The sequence below is a fragment of the Scyliorhinus canicula genome, unplaced genomic scaffold (genome assembly GCF_902713615.1).
Source record: "Scyliorhinus canicula unplaced genomic scaffold, sScyCan1.1, whole genome shotgun sequence".
NCBI classification, from domain to species: Eukaryota; Metazoa; Chordata; class Chondrichthyes; order Carcharhiniformes; family Scyliorhinidae; genus Scyliorhinus; species Scyliorhinus canicula.
The window spans coordinates 2,230,449-2,253,417 of record NW_024055730.1 but is presented as its reverse complement, the minus strand read 5'-3'; positions in this window follow the sequence as shown (position 1 = coordinate 2,253,417).

Genomic DNA, 22,969 nt, shown 5'->3' with positions numbered 1-22,969 from the left:
ATCATATTCCAATATCACAAATGCCCTCCAACATGAAGGCATATAGCATTACCAGAGACCCCTCCCACCCAGGCATTACCTTCTTCCAGACCGTTCCATCAGGCAGCAAGGTACAGAAGTCTGAATGTCGCACATCCCGACAAAGGAACAGCTTCTTCCACACAGCTACAAGACGCCTCTAAGACTCCCCCTCGGACTGACCTGTTGCCTGTAAGAACACTATTCCCGACGCCCAATGCGCTTTTGCTCATGTATTGCTTTGTTTGCTTTGTTTGGCCCCTTGTTCCACATTGTCGTCAATCACTGTTTTGTCGATATACCATTTTAAATGTTCCCTGTTGATTATTTTGTGTCTATTATGTACGTACTGTGTACGTTCCTCGGCCGCAGAAAAATACTTTTCACTGTACTTCGATACATGTGACAATCAATCACATCAATCAATCCATCAACTAATAGCCTCACCAATGCCTTGTATAGATGCAAAAACGCTTATTTACATTATACTCTATTCGTTTCGAATAAAAACCAACAATCCATATGTTTTTCTTTATTACCTGTTGCATCTTCATTTGTTTTTCTGTAACTTGTGAATGGGGACGCCCAGTCTCTCTGGACCTGAGTATCCAGACGTCTCTCTCCATTTTGTTAATAATTTGACTTCCCATTTTTCCGACCGAAATGCATGACGTCACAATTATCCACATTAAACTCCATCGCCAATTTTGGCCCACTCACCTCACCTATCTATCTCCGTTTGTAAGGTTCCTATTTCCTTATTGCAACATACATCAAGCATTTTGTGATATCTTAAATTTGGCCCAAGAACCTTCCAGCTGATCTTGTTGAAGTGAATTTCCCAGGGTAGAGGCACTTGCAGTGAACATAATATAAATTAATATACAGAAGATTTATTTTGGGAAACAGTATGGAATAACGGCAAGTGCTGAGAAAGACGAATAATGCGTAATTCTTGCTATCAATGGAGTGTTTATTCGGCATCATGCGAGGTAGCTAACTGACATGGCCTGATTCAAGCAGCTCTGCAAAGGAATAACCCGAGCAGCTAAAATTCCTTATCTGCAGCCCAGAGGAACTGCTTCTGAGGGATGCTGCCTGTTGTGCCAAGTCAGGATCAAGGTTATGCTAAGACAGTCTTCCCTGTGAGGCGTCACAAGACCCAAGGAGAATGGATAGTGGGGTGTGGAAAACATCATGATTAAGTTGACTTTCATTGGCACACATCCTCACACTTTCTGGAAACGAATTTCATTGGATTTGGCAAACGGTAAATCATCGATAATCATTAAGAATTAATTGTGTCAGGGCAGCGGGGTGGTGCAGTTTGTAGCGCTGAGGTCCCAGGTTCGATTCCGGCGTTGGGTCACTGTCCGTGTGGAGCTTGGACATTGTCCCCGTGTTTGCGTGGATTTCGCCCACAACCCGAAGGACGCAAATTGCCCCAAAATAGGAAAAAAATAATAATTGGATACTCTGATTATGTTTTAAAAAAGAAACATAATGACTGAATTGTGTCCATCTGAGGTGTACTGATAAACTATTTGAAACAATCACAATTATAATGATTCCCGTTGTTCAATTTGTTTTGCAATGACCTGTTCCCAGCCGATGCCAACCCAATAAATGTTGGAGGTTGGCGCAGATGCGCGCGAATGCCCGCAGATTCTTTCGGACTCTTGAATGAAGTCTCGGCTCTATCACCAAGCTCTGTAATGTAGTCGAGCATCTCTCTACGCTTTAACAGTTCCCGCCTCTCTCTGAGCGATCTTACTGACTCTGATTCCGCTCTTTATTGAAGTTCCACCATTCTCTCCGCTCATGGTGATGTCTGTTCATGTAGGGCACTGGTTAAATTGTCTCCGTTTAATGAAGGGCACTGGTTAAATTGTCTCTGTTTAATGTAGGACACTGTTCAAATTCTGTTTAATGTAGGACACTGTTTCAATGGTCTCTGTTTAATATAGGACACTGCTTAAATAGTCTCTATTAACTACAGGGCACTGTTTAAATTGTCTCCGTTTAATAAAGGGCAGTGTTTAAATTGTCTCTGTTTAATGTAGGACACTGTTTAAATAGTCTGTTTAATATAGGACACTGCTTAAATAGTCTCTGTTTAATGTAGGGCAATGTTTAAACATTCTGTTTAATGTAGGGCACTGTTTAAATTGTCTCCGTTTAATGCCGGACACTGTTTAAGTGGTCTCTGCTAATGTAGTACACTGTCTAAATAGTCAATGTTTAAAATAGGGCACTGTCAAAATAGTCGCTGTTTCTATAGGACACTCTTAAATAGTCTCTGTTTAATGTAGGGCACTGTTTAAACAGTCTCTGATTAATGGGGCTCTGTTTAAACAGTCTCTGTTTAATATACGACACTGCTTAAAGTCTGTTTAATATAGGACACTGCTTAAATAGTCTCTGTTTAATGTAGGGCACTGGTTAAATAGTCACTGTTTAATGTAGGGCATGTTTAAATTCTCTCCGTTTAATGAAGGACACTGTTTAAATTATCTCCGTTTAATGACGGACACTGTTTAAATTGTCTCTGTTTAATGTAGGACACTGTTTAAATGTCTCTATTTAATATAGGGCACTGTTTAAATGTCTGTTTAATAAGGGCAGTGTTTAAATTGTCTCTGTTTAATGTAGGACACTGCTTAAATAGTCTCTGTTTAATATAGGGCACTGTTTAAACGGTCTCTGTTTAATGTAGGGCACTGTTTATACGGTCTCTGTTTAATGTTTGGCACTGTTTAAATAGTCTGTTTAATGTAGGTCACTGTTTTAATGGTCTCTGTTTACGGTGGGGCACTGGTTAAATGGTCTCTGTTTAATTTAGGACACTGTCTAAATGGTCTCTGTTTAATGTAGGGCACTGTTTAAACAGTCTCTGTTTCATGTAGGGCACTGTTTAAATAATCTCTGTTTAATGTAGGGCACTATTTAAATAGTCTAATGTAGGTCACTGTTTTAATCGTCTCTGTTTACGGTTGGACACTGTTTAAATGGTCTCTGTTTAATGTAGGGCACTGTTTAAACAGTCTCTGTTTAATGCAGGTCTCTGTTTAAATAGTCTGATTAATTTTGGGCTCTGTTTAAATTATCTGTGTTTAATGTAGGGCACTGGTTAAATAGTCACCGTTTAATGTAGGGCACTGTTTAAATAATCTCTGTTTACTGTCGGGTACTGTTTAAATAGTCTAATGTAGGTCACTGTTTTAATCGTCTCTGTTTACGGTTGGACACTGGTTAAATGGTCTCTGTTTAATGTAGGGCACTGTTTAAACAGTCTGTTTAATGTAGGGCTCTGTTTAAATAGTCTCTGATTAATGTTGGGCTCTGTTTAAATTATCTGTGTTTAATGAAGGGCACTGCTTAAATAGTCTCGGTTTAATGTAGGGCACTGTTTAATAGTTTGTTTAATATAGGACACTGCTTAAATAGTCAATATTTAAAATAGGGCACTGTCAAAATAGTCTCTGTTACTATCGGACACTGCTTAAATAGTCTCTGTTTAGTGTAGGGCACTGTTTAAATAGTCTGCTTAATGTAGGCCACTGTTTTAATGGTCTGTTTAATATACTACACTGCTTAAATAGTTTGTTTAATATAGGACACTGCTTGAATAGTCTCTGTTTAATGTAGGGCACTGGTTAAATAGTCACTGTTTAATGTAGGGCACTGTTTAAATTCTCCGTTTAATGAAGGACACTGTTTAAATTCCCTCCGTTTAATGACGGACACTGTTTAAATTGTCTCTGTTTAATGTAGGACACTGTTTAAATGGTCACTGTTTAATGTAATACACTGTCTAAATAGTCAATGTTTAAAATAGGGCACTGTCAAAATAGTCTCTGTTTCTATAGGACACTGCTTAAATAGTCTCTGTTTAATGTAGGGCACTGTTTATACGGTCTCTGTTTAATGTTTGGCACTGTTTAAATAGTCTGTTTAATGTAGGTCACTGTTTTAATTGTCTCTGTTTACGGTGGGACACTGTTTTAATGGTCTCTGTTTACGGTGGGACACTGTTTAAATGGTCTCTGTTTAATTTAGGGCACTGTTTAAACAGTCTCTGTTTCATGTAGGGCACTGTTTAAATAATCTCTGTTTAATGTAGGGCACTGTTTAAATAGTCTAATGTAGGTCACTGTTTAAACAGTCTCTGTTTAATGTAGGGCACTGTTTAAATAGTCTCTGATTATGTTGGGCTCTGTTTAAATTATCTGTGTTTAATGAAGGGCACTGTTTAAATAGTCTGTTTAATGTAGGGAACTGTATAAATTGTCTCTGTTTAATGTAGGGCACTGTTTAAATAGTCTCTGTTTAATGTAGGACCCAGTTTAAATAGTCTCTGTTTAATGTAGGTCACTGTTTTAATAGTCTCTGTTTACGGTGGGTCACTGCTTTAATGGTTTCTGTTTAATGAAGGGCACTGTTTAAATGGTTTCTCTTTAATGTTGGGCACTGTTCAAATTGTCTGTTTAATGTAGCACACTGTTTAATGCAGGAGACTATTTACATAGTCTCTATTTAATTTAAGGCACTGTTTTAATAGTCTCCGTTTAATGTAGTGCAATGTTTAATTAGTCTCTATTTCATGTATGACACTGTTTAATAGTCTCTGTTTAATGCAGGACACTGTTTATATAGTCTCTATTTAAACTAGTGCACTGTTTAAATAGTCCGATTAATGTTTCACAGCTCCAGGGTCCCAGGTTCGATTCCCGGCTGGGTCACTGTCTGTGTGGAGTCTGCACGTCCTCCCCCTGTGTGCGTGGGTTTCCTCCGGGTGCTCCGGTTTCCTCCCACAGTCCAAAGATGTGCGGGTTAGGTGGATTGGCCATGCTAAATTGCCCGTAGTGTCCTAATAAAAGTAAGGTTAAGGGGGGGGGGGGGGTTGTTGGATTACGGGTATAGGGGGGATACGTGGGTTTGAGTGGGGTGATCAGGGCTCGGCACAACATTGAGGGCCGAAGGGCCTGTTCTGTGCTGTACTGTTCTATGTTCTAATGTAGGGCAGAGTTTCCATAGACTGTTTAACGTAGGACACTGTTGAAATAGTCTATTAATATATGGCACAGCTTAAAGTGTCTGCTTACGGTTTGACACTGTTTAAAAACCTGCAATTAATGTGGGGCACTGTTTAGTTAGTCTCTATTTAATGTAGGGCGCTGATAAAAATTGTCTGCTTCCGGTTTGGACACTGTTTAGAATAGTCTGTTTAATGTAGGGCACTGTTTAAATGGTCTCTCTTTAATGTGGTTTTCTGTTTAAATGGTCTGTTTAAAGTGGGACACTGTTTAAATAGTCTGTTTAATGTAGGATACTGTTTAAATATGTCTGTTTTATGCGGGATACTGTTTTAAACAGTCTGATATAGGACACTGTTTAAATGGTCTCTGTTTAATGTAGGGCACCGTTTAAATAGTCCCCTGTTTAATGTAGGGCACTGCTTAAATATGATGTGGAGCGCAGCTCCTTCCTCAGGTGAATCTCAGATTCACCTGAGGAAGGAGATGCGCTCCGAAAGCTCGTGTTTGAATCAACCTGTTGGACTTTAACCTGGTGTTGTAAGACTTCTTACTGTTTAAATAGTCTCTGATTAATGTAGGACACTGTTTAAATTGTCTCTGCATAATTTAGGGCCACTGATAAAGTGGTTGCTGATTAATGTTGGACACTTGAATAGTCTATGATTATTATTGGGCGATGCTGAAATAGAGTCTGTTTGATGGAGGGTACTTTGTAATAACTTCCTGTGCTACTGGGCATGATAATGGCAGAATGTTTACAATTGAACTTTGTTTAAATAATTTGTATTTAATATTGTAGACTGGTTTGATATTGTCTGTTTAATTCAGGACACAAGTTAAATGACATTTTGTTTTCATAGTCCTCGTTTCATGTCGGCCACCTTATTCTACGGATTCCATTTAGTAGAAGCCTTCTCCTGATTCCCGTTCCCACTTAGCAAATCTCTTCCCCATGCCGTTTGCATTCTCCACCCACTACAATCTCACCCTCATCTTCCTGATCACCTTCCCAGACACTGGAACTCTTCCTTAGCACCCTGAATCCCTCCCCAACCAATGAAACGATTTGCCTCCCCTTGAGCCCTGCTGCAACCCACTTTCCTTATCAGTGAAACGTTTTCCAGAACTTCATCACCGTCCACACCCGTGCAACTCTTCCCTCTCGATTCTTCCCCCTCCGCCCCTTCTATATTGGAGAGATGTTACTCCCTCTGCAGAGCTGGGCTGAGAGGTGGCAAATGGAGTTTAATGTGGAGAAGTGTGAGGTGATTCACTTTGGAAAGAATAACAGGAATGCGGAATATTTGGCTAATGGTAAAATTCTTGGTAGTGTGGATGAGCAGAGGGATCTCGGTGTCCATGTACATAGATCCCTGAAAGTTACCACCCAGGTTGATAGGGTTGTGAAGAAGGCCTATGGTGTGTTGGCCTTTATTGGTAGAGGGATTGATTTTCGGAGCCATGAGGTCATGTTGCAGTTGTACAAAACTCTAGTACGGTCACATTTGGAGTATTGCGTACAGTTCTAGTCGCCTCATTATAGGAAAGACGTGGAAGCTTTGGAACGGGTGCAGAGGAGATTTACCAGGATGTTGCCTGGTATGGAGGGAAAATCTTATGAGGAAAGGCTGATGGACTTGAAGTTGTTTTCGTTAGAGAGAAGAAGGTTAAGAGGTGACTTAATAGAGGCATACAAATGATCAGAGGGTTAGATAGGGTGGACAGCGAGAGCCTTCTCCCGCGGATGGAGGTGGCTAGCACGAGGGGACATAGCCTTAATTGTGGAGTAATAGATATAGGACAGAGGTCAGAGGTGGGCTTTTTACGCAAAGAGTGGTGAGGCCGTGGAATGCCCTACCTGCAACAGTAGTGAACTCGCCAACATTGAGGGCATTTAAAAGTTTATGGATAAGCATATGGATGATAAGGGCATAGTGTAGGTTAGATGGCCTTTAGTTTTTTTTCCATGTCGGTGCAACATCGAGGGCCGAAGGGCCTGTACTGCGCTGTATCGTCAATGTTCTATGTTCTATAATTTAGAAGCACGTTTGCTGACCTCAGCAATGTATTAATCCGTGTTGCGTTATCCACATGATACCCAGTTCCCCATATCTCCAAGAACACTCCCTCGCACTCTATCTCTCCCTTGCACTGTCTCACATTCTCACACTCTCCCTATCTCATCCGCCCTCTCTCAGACTCTCTCCTTCTCTCATCCTCCCTCATTCACACAATCCCCCTCTCAAATTCCTTCCCATCCATACACTCTCTCCCTCTCTCATATTCACTACCTCTCTCGCACTCTGACCCTCTCTCGCACTCTCTCCCTCTATCATCCTCACTCTCTCATAATCTCTGCCACTCGCCACACTCTCTCGCACTCCCTCTTCTGTCGCACTCTCTCACTCACTCGCCATTCGCACTCTCTCTCTTGTTCTATCTCCGGCTCTTGCACTCTCACCCTCTCTCACACGCTACCCTCTCATAATATCCCGGCTCACACTCTCATTTGAAACATTACACACCTCACTCAACCTCCGTTTCCATCTTTCCCACTCTCTCTCAACTCTCTCCATCATTCACACTCCCTCCATCTCCCACGCTCCCGCCATATCTCACACTCCCTCTCTCAAATCTCTGCCACTCACATACTTCTTCTTCATTGATATTCACTACCACTCTCCCACGCTCTCTAACACATTTCCCCTCGCCTCACACTTCCCCCTCTCTCTTTCTGGCCCTCTCTTCCCCTCTCTCAACACATTTCTTCTTGTCTCACACGTATCCCTCTTTCACATTCTGTCGCTCTCCCACACTCCCCCTCCCTCTCTCTCTCCCTCCATGCCTCCCTCTCTCTCTCACATCTCATTTCGATACATTCTCTCATTCTCTGTCTATATCTCTCACTCTCTCCAGACATATATCTCTCTACCTCCACGCCTCCCGCCCTCTCACACAACTCTCTCACTGACACATTTACTCACTCTTTCCGCTCTCACGCTTTCTCTCACATTCTTTCCCCCTCACACTTTCTCTAACGCTCTTCCACTCTCATATTTTCTCTCACACTCCTTCCCTTCAACTTTCCATCACAATCTTCCCTCTCCCATCCCCCAGTCACTCAGTCGCCTCTCTCCTTTACTTATGTCGAAAATCATGTTAGTATTTTATACATGATCCTTCTCACACAATCGGCCTCCCACATCCACTCACCCGCTAGGTATCCACTCTCTGCTTCCCTTTCTCTCAGACAATCTACCTTCTTCTCACGTTTTCTCCCACACTTTTTCTCTCCCATTCTATCTCATCACACTCTCTTTCTCTCTCACCCTGCCTTCCATCAGCACATCTCACACACCAGTTTTCTCTTTCACCAGATCTCACCCCGCCTCTCTCCCAGTTCTAGTGCGTGTATCAGATGGAGAGCCGGTATCAGTGGAAACGGAGTGTTAGTTTTCACAGCAGAACATGATTTAATGGTGCTCTCTAAGGTAATGAGCTTGTATCTGTTTCAGCCTCAGAGTTTTTTGACCTTCCAATGATTCTAAATGTTCTATTTTTATTGAGAGGCTGAATCAGATTTAGATATGGGAACAAATACTTCACGCTTTAATAGTTCCAGATTTTGGACACATTCAAATTTGCTACTTATGCTCCAACAGAACCGACTAAAATTAAGTAACGGAAGACACAGTTGGAGGCAGTTACATCCCAGTGTGCAGTGGAACCACCCAGAGAAACACACTGACAATTGGAACTGAATCACTGAATGGTCACAGTGACAGAGACAGCTACATCCCAAAGTGCAGTGGAAACACCCAAAGAAACACACTGACAATTGGAACGGAATCACCGAATGGTCACAGTTACAGAGGCAGCTACATCCCAGAATGCAGTGGAACCACCCAGAGAAACACACTGACAATTGGAACAGAATCACTGATTGGGCACAGTTAAAGAGGCAGCATCAGCCCACAGTGCAGTGGAACCAACCCAGAGAAACACACTGACAATTGGAACTGAATAGTGAATAGTCACAGTTAAAGCAGCGGCTACAAGGCTGAATGCAGTGGAACAACCCGGAGAAAACGCACAGGCAATTGGAACTGAATCACTGAATGGTCACAGTTAAAGGGACAGCTACACTCCAGAGTGCAGTGGAATGATCCAGAGAACACACTGACAATTGGAACTGAATCATTGAATGGTCACAGTTAAAGCGGCCGGCAACAAGGCTGAATGCAGTGGAACCACCCGGAGAAACGCACTGGCAATTGGAACTGAATCATTGAATGGTCACAGTTAAAGCGGGCGACTAGAAGGCTGAATGCATTGGAACCACCCGGAGAAACGCACTGGCAATTGCTAATGGATTTCTGAATGCTCACATTGAATCATAGAATTTACAGTGCAGTAGAAGTCCACCTGTCCCATCGAGTTTGTACCGGTTCTTGGAAAGAGCAACCTACCCAAGTCCACATCTCCACCCTATCCCCATTACCCAGTAACCCATCCAACACGAAGGCAATTTTCAATTCGTTGTAATTTATCATGGCCAATCCACGGAACATGCACATCTTTGGACTATGGGAGGAAACTGGATCAACCGGTCGAACCTCACGCACGTACGGGGAGAACGTGCAGACTCTGCACAGACAGTGACGTCAGCTGGGAATCGAAACTGTGACCCTGGAGCTGTGAAACAATTGTGCTCACCATTACGCTGCCGTGCTGCCCAGGATGTGGAAATAGAAGCTACATCCCATAATGCAGTGGAACCAGCCAGAGAAACGCACTGACAATCGGGACTGAATCACTGAATGGTCACAGTAAAAGAGGCAGCTATACACAAGAGTGCAGTGGAACCACCCTGAGAGATACACTAACAAGTGGAACTGAATCAGTGTTAGGTCATATTACAGAGGCAGCTACATCCCAGAATGCAGTGGAACCACCCAGAGAGACACAGTGACAATTGGAACTGAATCACGGAATGGTCACAGTTAAAGAGGCAGCAACATCCCAGAGTGCAGTGGACCCACCCAGAGAAACACACTGACAATTGGAACTGGATCGTTGAATGGTCAGAGTGGAGTGAGGGATATAACGGAAGCAATCTGAGGTTTAGAGATGGGACTGCTGTTGCCTGAGTGGACAGTATCCTTTCTGTTAATGTTAGTTGAACAATGTGATCAACACAATCTAGTTTTCGGAACGTGGTTACTCACTCAGAAAATATTTGCTTTCAATGAACACAATATGGTAATTTGTATTTCTACATCTTTGAAAAATAAGTTAAACGATGTCACAACCTCAATATCCCTGAGGTGGTTCCACAGGGTATAAATTAAAAGTTTGTGGAATGTATAATCCCAGAGTTTCAGACAGAGAGTTTGCCAATCGCAGGAAAGGACACATAATTTCATTGTGAAATGCTTTATCCAATTGATGTTGCTGAGAAAATATTCTACCCAATCGTTGCTCTTCTTGGTGTTCCTGGTAAGTGACTATGACCATTGAAGTTGTGTAAATCTGTGTGTGAGCGGCTCTCTTATTTTAAACTCTGATTGAAAATATTTAACGCTGAACTCGTGCTCACTTTTATACAGACACCTAATCAGCGATATAATTCACTTAATTCAAATCTCGTTGATAATGTATATGGTTTGAATCCATTTAATTAACTAACAATAAACTTGTTTGTAACTCACGGGATCTCTGATCAAAAACGTTGTAATATTGAGTGGAATCTTGTATAATGTTAGATTGGATCTCAGTGAAGGCAATCTCTCTGAAGGAAGGTTTAGAGGGAGTTGAATGAAATCACACTGAGTGTGGGTCACTAATCAGATTGGAATATCTGACAGCGGTGAACAAGTATTACTGGACATATCTGTCAGTGCAAAATTCTACTGAGTGGAATTTCTGACAGCAGTGAACAAGTATTACTGGACATATCTGTCAGTGCAAAATTCTACTGAGTGTGGGTCACCTAACCAGAGTTGACCATCTGACAGCAGTGAACAAGGATTACTGGAAGTATCTGTCAGTGTAGATTTGTACTGATTGTGGGTCACTAACCAGAGTGGAATGTCTGACAGCAGTGAACAAGTATTACTGGAAGTATCTGTCAGTGTAGAATTGTACTGAATGTGTGTCTCTCACCACAGTGGAATATCAGATCCAATTATCTATCTATTACTGAGACTATCTGTCCTTGTGGAATTGTGTTATGTGTGGGTCAGTAGGGCAGCACGCTGGCCTAGTGGTTAGCACAACCGCCTCACGGCGCTGAGGTCCCAGGTTCGATCCCGGCTCTGGGTCACTGTCTGTGTGGAGTTTGCACATTCTCCCCGTGTCTGCGTGGGTTTCGCCCCCACAACCCAAAAATGTGCAGAGTAGGTGGATTGGCCATGCTAAATTGCCCCTTAATTGGAAAAAATAATTGGGTAATCTAAATTTTTAAAAAAAAGTGTGGGTCAGTAACTGGACTGAAATTAGTTGCTTCTATTTTGAAATGATATATTTTATTGGTGAGTGGCCGCTCCATTCTCAGGAGTTCTCTCTGTGTGTTTTAACTTTGGAATAGGTTGAAAACAGGAAGAGTTTGGCTGGGTTTTGAAGATGTTTGATATTTATAGTACTGAAGTGAAATGTCTATATCTCTATTTTCAATAACCTACACCAACATGAACAGATATCATCACACTAATATTTCATAAAACACACAGCAGTGCAGTATGGCAAAACGTTTTGTGATATTTTCCCATTTGTATTCATCCCGAAAGGAACTCACATGTTTCATCAATTTTTATTCGTGTTTTTATTCTGTGTTTCTGCTTCAACGATTTGTGAATCTATTCACCTGATCCCCAGAAACCCCTCCAGTCCATTCACACACTTGTTTTCCAAGGAGTGATTGGGGGACTTATTGTTCTGATCAAAATGCAAGCAGCGGACATGATCTCTCGGCAAATCAATTTCCCATTGAAAACCCACTTTGTAAATTCAGAAATAATGATGAAGGTGTGCCTGTAACTAGTTGTATTCTTCCTCTGTATTCACTATTTGATTCAATTTGATTTTGTCTGTATATTGTGTAATAATCATTCTGCTTCCCAATTTCATGCTGTGATGGGAATGGTGAAGGGGCGTGATCCGAGTGCTGATCCTTGTGGAAGAACACCCCACCTTCCACCAATCAGCCTAAATCCCTTTAACTCCTCTCGCTGTTTTCTGTGTGTGTCGCCAGCATGTGTCCTTTCTGCTGCTGTGTCCCCTAACTCTATTGGCTCTGAGGTTGCTTATCAGCCTGTTATGTCGGGTGTTATTGACGACCTTTAGAAAATTAAATAGTTAATATCAATCATGCTACTAAGATCTATTATTACTGATAGTTATTTAAATAATGAATGAAATGTGTTAGAATAATGTTGACTTTGGAATATGTGCCGACTATCAGTGTAGTGTGTGTTACTGGATTTATTTTAAATCAGTCTTCAATTGCCATTCTTTCTACTGTTATCATGATGACTGGACGATTTGATTATAATCTGTTTCAAATTCAAGAATAACGGAGACCGACTTCTCCTTTTCATTCTTTGGTGATTGTTCTGATGATGATCAGTGATTAGATGATATTCTCTCTGCTGTTTCTCACTGTCTATTTTATGAAACTGTGTTGTTGAAATCCATCCGTTTCCAGGAATGCCCCTCTACCTGGACACCAACCTGGGGCCACCTATCAGCTCTTGATGTTTTCATTGAGTTCCGTCAGTGCGACATCGACCGTCTCAATTGCTCTGTGCCTCTCACCAACTCTATCCTGACTCACTCTAAACTTGCGCCAATCCTCTCTCTAATATCCAACCCTGACCTGGCGATCCAAGCTGCTCACAAGTGTGGTGCCATTATGTCTGGTTTAATGACTTCTTCCTCACAGAGGCTGACCGGCAACTCAGGCCCATTCTGCTACCTCCCCCTGGACCAGCAGAAAACCGCCAAACATCATGATATATCGACTTTGGATATCTTCTGTCCATAGCCTCGGACATCATAGTCCCACAACCCCACACATTCTGCATCAAACTCCCGCTTCTAACTCCTTCCCAAAATCCACAAACAGGAAAGTCCCAGAACACCCATTATTTCGGCCTGTTTCAGCCCCACCAAGATCATTTATTTCTATCCGTTTTGCTCAGTTGTGCCTCTTCCCAACGACATTGTTGGCACAGTGACACAGTGGGTTGCATTGATGCCTCACAGCACCAGAGTCCCCGGATCAATTTCCACCTTGCACATCCTCCCCGGATGTGTGTGGGTTTCCTCCGGATGCTCAGGTTACCTCACACAGTCCAGAGATATGCAGATTTGGTGGAATGGCCATGCTTAATTAATCCACAGTGTCCAAAAAGATGTGTAGGTTAGACTAAGAGGGTTAATGTGATAGGAGGCTGAATGAGGTTGGTTGAGGTACTCATTCAGTGGTTTGGTCCAGGCTTAAAGGCCGACTTATCTCCTGCATTGTGCGGATTCCAGGATTCCTGATTCCTCCGGTGCCGTATATCATATAAAAAAGGTCAATTTCCCTGCCCCTATCTGCCTAATCGTCACTATGGATGTCCAACCCCTCTGCAGCTCCGTTTCCCAACACTGTGGCTGTGTAGAGATCCTCTACCCTGCTCCCTGTAAAGACTGCATGTCATTATCCCACTCACTCTGTCTCCATACCCTCTGTTCTGATGATGACGTGTTCGAAAATAGCCCGCCTGGCATGTCTGTCCTTTCCTTACCGGTGGTTGTTCTTTTCTTAACAGGGCTCTCTATCATGCTCAATTGATTTCTCGCATCTTTACCCTCACACATCCCCTCCCTCCGGAAAAATGATAGCGTCTCACTGTCCTTACTTTCGACACCTCCAGCCTCTGCATTGAAAGGATCACCCTCCATCATTTCTGACAACTCCAGCGTGATGTCACCACGAAACAAATCTTCAAATCTCTCCCACCACGCCCCTCAATTTCTGGACCTCTCGGGTACCGATTGCTCCTCGGCACCCTTCTCCACTTCCCCATCACACCCCACACACCTTTCACTCCCCCCGCCACCTTCCTCTGCAATCACAGATGGTGCAATAGCTGTCCCTTTACCGCCTCCCGACTCATGGTTCTCAGCAGTAAACTCTCATTTCTGGGGAAGCAGCGTTTAACTTCTGCTCCTTCAATTTGGTCTGCTGTATTCGCTGCTCCCAGTACCGTCTGCAAAAATACAGTGAAGCCCAATGCAAGCTGGAGATGTCACATCACAATGGGAGCCACGGTAGCATGGTGGTTAGCATAAATGCTTCACAGCTCCAGGGTCCCAGGTTCGATTCCCGGCTGGGTCACTGTCTGTGCGGAGTCTGCACGTCCTCACCGTGTGTGCGTGGGTTTCCTCCGGGTGCTCTCGTTTCCTCCCACAGTCCAAAGATGTGCGGGTTAGGTGGATTGGCCATGCTAAATTGCCCGTAGCGTACTGTAAAGTTAAGGGGGGTGTTGTTGGCTTACGGGTGGATACGTGGGTTTGAGTAGGGTGATCATTGCTCGGCACAACATCGAGGGCCGAAGGGGCTATGTTCTATCCCGCAGGACGTAACTTTAATTTCAACAACTTTTAACTGGGAACATTCTGCTCCCTATTACTCCTGTTTTGGAATGTCCCTACTTTTTCGTTGAATGCAACTGGCTAGAATCTGGAGAGAGTCTATACCGGCCAAGTGAACCCTGGGGCAGAAATATCTCTGAGAAAGGCTTGGCAGGGATTGTTTCTAAATAGGGAAAGATTGATTCCTGGGAACAGTGATGTTGGGATGTTCGAGACATGGCAATGGACTAAACCTAGGAGGTGGAGCTTTACTAATGACTAAACCTGGTAGGGGCGTGCGCTCGGAATTTTCTGGAGACTGGATACACTCTATTCCGGACAGGCGGGGCTGCACCGCAGCACAGTGCTTGGCAAAGTTGATTCACAGCTCAAACGTCCCAGGTTCGATTCACGGCTTACGTCACTGTCTGTGCGGAGTCAGCACGTTCTCCCCGTGTCTGTGTGGGTTTCACCCGGGTGCTCCACGTTCCTCCCACAGTCCCACAATGTGCAGATTAGGTGGATTGGCCAAGATAAATTGTGTTTCGTTTCCAATCAATTTAGATGGGGTCACTGGGTTATGGGGATGGGGTAGGCTTAACTGATTTTCTCGTTTCAAGTGCCGGTGCAGACTCGATGGGCCGAATGTCCTCCATTTGCACTATTCATTCTATATTTCTAATCCTCCCATGATTCTGAAGAGGGAAGGTCCTGCGTTTGTTTATTTTTTCCCTTGATCGTGGGGTATTCAAATAAACCAGGAGTGTTATCCAACCCCATCAGAAATTCAGTCCAGGGAATAGCCCAATCCGGAGTATGGTACAAATTTGAGCCGTGATAACAATCTCTGGTATGTTTGTATCCGGTTTGGGAAACCTGGCCGGCCTGCGTGAATCCTGTAAATCAGACTAAATGAGAAATGTAACCTCTCCAAATATCTGAATAATAAACAATTTCCTCCCACTGACATCAAACTGACAGGGCTGCAATTCACACTTCCCCCACCCCATCTTTAACACTGCAGTTACATTTCGACTCCCCTCTCTGCTATTTTAGAACATAGAACATAGAACAGTACAGCACAGAACAGGCCATTCAGCCCTCAATGTTGTGCCGAGCCATGATCACCCTACTCAAACCCACGTATCCACCCTATACCCGTAACCCAACAACCCCCCCCCCCCCCCTTAACCTTACTTTTTGTAGGACACTACGTGCAATTTAGCACGGCCAATCCACCTTAACCGCACATCTTTGGACTGTGGGAGGAAACCGGAGCACCCGGAGGAAACCCACGCACACAGGGGGAGGACGTGCAGACTCCACACAGACAGTGACACAGCCGGGAATCGAACCTGGGACCCTGGAGCTGTAAAGCATTTATGCCAACCACCATGCTACCCTGCTGCCCCGTTTTGATCTCTGAGACCACTCCTCTTTCAAAAGGGCCACCCACCCACTGTCCATTGTATTGATTATATTGATGCTGAAATTATGTCCTGATTCAGACTGGGAGATGCTTTATCCTTTATTTAGCAGGCTCTTCTCCTTTCTCTCTCTGACAGTTAATTTACTGGGAATTGTGATTCTGCGTCGGGGGAAGTGTGGTCTCTCTACCTGTACCACTCGCTACCTGCTGGCCATGGCAACGGCGGATCTGTTGTTTATTATCATTGTCCCCATTTTGGACAGGATCAATTATTATTATTTCCCCTGGAATTTCCTTTCCCTCACTCCTGTGTGTAGTGCTAAGATTGTCCTGATGTCTGTAGCCGCGGACTGTTCTGTCTGGTTCACCCTGACTTTCTCCTTTGATCGATTTGTTGCCATTTGCTGCCAGAAAATGAAAGCTAAATATTGCACCGGGAAAACTGCGGCTGTGGTTCTGTCAACAACCGGCATCCTGCTCTGTGTAAAAAACATCCCATGGTATTTTACAGTTCGACCGAGAAAGATAATCGACAATGTCCAGTGGTTCTGTCGGATCAAGAGCAGCGTTTACACTGACCCTGGATGGATTGCATATAACTGGTTTAATAAAGTTTTTACCCCATTGATCCCATTCTTCTCAATCCTGTTGATCAACGCTCTGACAGCCAGACACATTTTACTCACTAGTCGCGTCCGGAAGGCACTGAAAGCTCAGTGTCAGGGAGACAATCGCACAGACCCAGAGATGGAGAGCAGAAGGAAGTCAATGATATTACTCTTTAGCATCTCCGGAACTTTCATTCTCCTCTGGACTTTGTATGTTGTTACATTTTTCCATATCCATGTGAGAGGAATATATTACCTCACCGATACTCAATATAATTTACAAGAAGTCGGATGGATGATGCTGGAGTTAAATTGCTGCACAAACACATTTATTTATGTGGTGACTCAGTCCAGGTTTAGGGAGCAGATCAAGAAAGCGGTGACATATCCGGTTACATCAATTATTAAATTAATGTGTAAATAAAACAGAATGCCAGCCCCTCAGCTAATAATGAGCTCAAGCCGCGGACTGACAGCCTCTCAGCCAATCTGGAGATCCAGAGGTTGACCGACAGCCTCTCCGCCAATTCGGAGCTCCAGCTGCTGACTCACAGCCCCTCAGACAATCAGGAGCTCGAGCTGCAAGTTGGAAGTCGCCTCAGCCAACCAGCGCTCCCCCGTTCCACCTGACAACACCGTGTAGCCAATCCGGGAACAGGGATCATTGTCTGACAGAACGTTCAGCCAATCAGAGATGCAAAGTTGTGTCTGCCTCCGCCGCAGCAATATCGGAAACTCCGATTTCAAAATGACAGCTGGTCGCGCCATCAGAGTCAGCACCATGGCCTGATTGGCTGTGCGGGTGTGGGGGGGGGGGGGGCGACGCGGGAGCACTGGCATGGCTGGATGTGCGGGAGGCGGTTTGGGGCGCACCTTCTGCTGGCTGGGGGGGAGCACTCAGTGCTGGCTGTGCGGAGAGCACTGGCACAGCTTGCTCTATGGGAAGCACTGGAAATACTGGGGGTGGGGGGGGTTGGGGGTACACTGGCAGTGCTGGATGCGTGGGGTGGGAAAAGCACTGGCAGGGTTGAGTATGGGTGGGTGGTTGTGAGCCGGGTGAGCTGGTGCGGGGAGCACTGGCAGAGCTGCATGTGGGTGATGTGGCAGCATTGGAGAGCTGGACGTGGAGGATGGGGGGAGCACTCGCAGTGCATGGCTGTAGGGGGGTGGGGGAGGTCCGGCAGTGCTGGATGTGGGGGGTGCCGGGGAACACTGGCAATGCTTGCTGTAGGGGGGGGGGCACTGGCAGGGCTGACTGTGGTGGTGGGTGGAGCACTGGCAGAACTGTCCGTGGGGGAGCACTGGCAGGGCTGGCTGTGGGTGGAGCACTGTAAGGGCTGGCTGAATGAGGGGTGCACTGGCAAACCTGTTTGTGGGCGGTAGTGGGAGCACTGGCAGTGCTGACTGTGGAGGGAGCAGTAGCAGTGCTGGCTGTGTGGGGGAGCACTGTTCGCGACTGGTCGAGCTACAGAAGCATAAACATGCCCTCGTACGTACGCGATATGGCAATCGACTCATCGATCGACAGTTGCAATACGCCACAGCAAAACACCACACCGACCTCCTCAGAAGACAAACATGGGACACAACTGACAGAGTACCCTTCGCCGTCCAGTACTTTCCTGGAGCGGAGAAACTACGACGTCTTCTTCGCAGCCTTCAAAACGTCATCGATGAAGATTAACATTTTGCCTTCAAACAACCGCACAACCTCAAACGAACCATATTTGCAGCAAACTACCCAGCCTTCAGAACAGCGACCACGACATCACACAACCCCGCCTTGGCAATCTTGCAAGAAGCGCCAGATCATCAACATGGATACCGCCATTACACGTGAGAAAAACCACCCACCCGGTATGCGGTACATACTCGTGCGACTCGACCAATGTAGTATACCTCATACGCTGCAGGAAAGGATGTCCCGACGCGTGGTACATTGGCGAGACCATGCAGACACTGCGACAACGAATGAACGGGCATCGCACGACAATCAGAAGGCAGGAAAAGTTCCTCCCAGTCGGGGAACACCAGCAGCCAAGGGCATTCAGCCTCTTATCTCCAGGTAAGCGTTCTCCAAGGCGGCCTTCAGGACGCGCGACAACGCAGAATTGCCACGCAGAAACTTACAGTCAAGTTCCGCACACTTGAGTGCGGCGTCAACCGGGATCTTGTATTCATGTCGCATTACATTCATCCCACACCATCTGTCGTGGTCTTGAAAATCCTAACAACTGTCCAGGCTTGAGACAATTCACACCTCCTGAACCTGTGGTTACCCCGATCTATGGATCCGTGAAGATTTGATTACCTGTGCCCGTTGGGGAATCACTGGCAAGGCTGGCTGTGGGGGGGGGACCACTGTCAGGGCTGGCTGTGGGAGGGGGACCACTGGCAGTGCTGGATGTGGGGGGTGGTTGTCGCACTGGCAGTGCTGGATGCGAGGTCGAGCACTGGCAGTGCTGTCTGTATGGGTTAGCACTGGCCGTGTTGGCTGTGGGTGGGTGGGGGAGCACTGGCAGTGCTGACTGTGGGGGTACGGGAGCGCTGGTAGGGCTGGCTGTGGATGGGTTGGGGTGCACTGGGAGACCTGGGTGTGGGGGGGATGGTTTGTGGGTGCTCTTGCAGTGCTGGATGTGGGGGCGATCGGGAGCACTGGCAGAGTTGGCTGGGCGTGGACGGGCATTGGCAGGCATGGCCGTGAGGGGAGTACTGGCAGTGATGCCTGTGAGATGGTGAAGGGAAACTGGCAGGGCTGGCTGTGGATGGGGAGCACTTGCCGTGCTGGCTGTGTGGTGTGGGGGAACACTGGCATAACGAGCTGACGGCGTTGGAGGTGCACTGCCAGTCGTGGAAGTAGTGGGGATGGGGAAGGACCCCTGACACTAGGAAGGCTGAGTGTGGGGGGGGTGGTGGAGCACCAGCTGAGGTGGCGTTGGTGGTTGGGGGGCAGCACTGGCAGGGCTGGCTGTGGGGGGTTCACTGGCAGTGCTGGCTGTGGGAGGGGGACTGGCAGAACTGGCTGTGGCGGGGAAGAACTGGCAGTGCTGGCTGTGTGGTGGTGGAGGAACATTGGCAGGGCTGGTTGTGGGGTGTATGGGCAGCATTGTCAAGGCTGGGTGTGGGGGTGTTGGGGAGCACTGTCAGTGCTGGCTGTGTAATGCAAGCACTGGCAGGGCAGGCTTTGGGTGTGGGGGTCTGGGAGCGCACTGGCAGGTGGGAACTGGCAAGCCAGGCAGGAGTTCACTCGTGAGGCTGGCTGGGGAGGGGCACATGGACGGCTGTCGGGGGGGGGGGGGGGGGCAGCTCACGGTGCTGGCTGGGGTGGGTGTCACGCACAACCCGCTGGTGGATAGCCTTTCACCACACCGACACATCCCCCACGACCATACACCAATATCACACCCACCAACCCACAACCACACACCCCACCCCTACACCCGAGTATCACACTCTCCAACTCACACCCCACAAGAAAAAAGCACACGCTCCACCCCAACACCCTAGTATCAGTCGCTACACCACCACAGCCTAGTATCACTCCCTCCACACTCACCACAATATCACACCCTCCACCCACAAATTAATATCACACCCACCAACCACACACACCAGTATCACACGCTCCACCCGAGTTTCAAACCAGCCACTCCACACCCAGTATCGCAACCTCCAACCCCACACCCCAGTATCACACCCTCCACACCCACACCGCAGTATCACAACTTCCAACCCCATGCCTCAGTATCACACCCACCAGACCCACACCCCAGTATCACACACTCCACCCCCCACACCCCACTATCAGACTCTCCATCCCACACCCCATAATCACAGCCCCCAACCCATTATCACACCATCCAACCTCGACACCCCAGTATCACACGCTCCTCCCTAAATCACAGAATCCCACCTTTGTAAGTCACAGCAACTCATCGGCGGTACAAACTGAACTGGTCAAGGTTGCAAAGGACATTTGACAATTGTGCTGGACAGCAAAAAGGAATCCATATTTCCAGGCAGACAGCAGAATATCCATCCCAAAGACTCATCTCAGACAAACAGAATATTTTGCGGGACGATCACGGCCCGTACTCACTCAGAAAGAAACAATGAGATTTAAATCAGTTCTGTCCTGGCCATCCGAAATCACATTGCTCTAGTGGAAAAACGATCAAAGTTGTCCCCATCCAAGAGACGTTTTCAAGAGAGCTGTTTCCGGAGACATGATGGAATATTTTGTGTGGACATTGATCAAATTTATTTTCATCCTTTCAGCAATGAGCTAGCCTTTGTTCTGGAACTCACCTGTGGGAGGGGTCAGTCAGCTCCATTCAGGTTTCTGCCCTTAAAAATACGGGTTATTGGGACTCTCGTTCGCCCTCCCCTGCTTGGCGCCCTCGCCACCTTCTGTGAGGCTGCTGCCAGACCACGAGATCGAAGGAATATTAGGCTCACCGACCGGCAGCCACACGGACCAGCCAGTTTTGAGGAAGAGCCCGAGACATCCGTGACAGTTTTAAGTATTCTTCCTCGGAACGGTGAGGGTACTCCCCCAGCCCACAGAAGCTCCCAATTAGGCTAGATTGTTGAGCTTCGGGTGGGTGAGTGGATATATGTTTGCAGGTGTGTACGTATATTTTTGTACATGGAAGAATTTCCAATGTGCCGTTTAGTCTCTTGCTTTGTAAATAGTATTTTAGGACTGGAAGGTGCAGCTGAGTGGATTGAAAGCAAAAACTACGATTAAAAAATCGAGAAAATGCAGTTTGGTTAGTGTGACTGTCCGAGCTGGTGGCAAAACTGGAGAGGAAAATTAAGCTGGAGAGCCATCTCAGGGAACATGAAGGGGTTGCTGGAGCCAGGCTGGGAATGAAGAGAGGCTCTATGAGGATTTGTCTGAATCCAGGAGGTCCGGCTACAGTGGCGGCAGCTCAGGCTGCTGTTTTAGAGGCGATGTGGCTCAATCAGGGTCACCCATTTGTCAGGGTGTGGGAGACAAAGCAATAGGTAGGAGAGTGCCCAGTCATGTTCACAGACCGAATGTGGACAATTCATGAGGGAGCATGCGGAGCTGCTCTTGACAGGAATAATTGAGACGGGAGAACAGCCCCCTTACTGAAAAGACTCCTGGCCAAACTGTTTACAGAATTAGAGCCACGGCTGAAAATTGTTTTGACCCCCAAGACCAGGATCTTAGGGAGAATTAGGTGATGAGGAAGCTCATCCGAGCATACCGCAATGGTGAAGGAGGGGAAAAGGCCGCCAGGGGAGAGGTGGTGAAACTGCACCAGCAACAATTAGGAGAAGGGAATGGAAACAGGAGGACAGCTGATAAGCAGCCACTGTGCTCTGGGTGTGGAAAGCCTGGTCACAACAAGAGAGACTGCAGAATCCCCAACAAGCTGTTTAGCTCACAGGGCTAAATCGCTGGCTTTGGAAAAAACAGACGAAGGCAGGCCAGCAGCACGGTTCGATTCCCGTAACAGCCTCCCCGAACAGGCGCCGGAATGTGGCGACTAGGGGCGTTTCACAGTAACTTCATATGTAGCCGCCTCGTGACAATAAGCGATTTTCATTTTCATTTCAAGCAATTTGGGGAGTAGGCTCCTGCAGTAATAACCTCAACTGCACAGACGGGAACCAGGATTTGGGATGTTTCCAATCAAAGAGCTGATGTCGTTCATACAAGCTAACGCCACTCAACCCGGACAGGTAGCTATGGCAACAGGCCAGAGCACACCAGTGACCAAATCACAGACACCCTTACGAATGCCCTGGAACCAGCCCACTTAACTGTGCTCACTAGAATATGGCCCGTGCGGTCGGCCATGGGTCCGGATGAAAGTACAGGATGTACCAGGGAATTACTTATTGGACACAGGTAGCTCCAACACCATAGTCCACACGGACAATCCTGGAGCATCTCCTATATACAACACGGTACCCTGCAGCCTTGTCGGCTTCGCAGGAAACGAGAAGGTTGGGTTTCTCTCTGCCCCACTGTCCATCCGAATTCAAACACTTAACTCAGTGGAATTGTGTTGTTGTGAGCAGGCAGGGAAGGGAATAATAGGCACCGATTTTATAGTGGCTCATGAGGTCTTGGTGGACCTGAGAACCACTGTACAATTAACGAGTGGGCAGAGAGAGAGATGATGATCACAGAAGGGATACCGCGAAGGGGACTTTGTTTACTGTGAAACCGAAGGAGTGTTATGACCTGTAGCTTTGGTTGAAAACACGCCGAAATA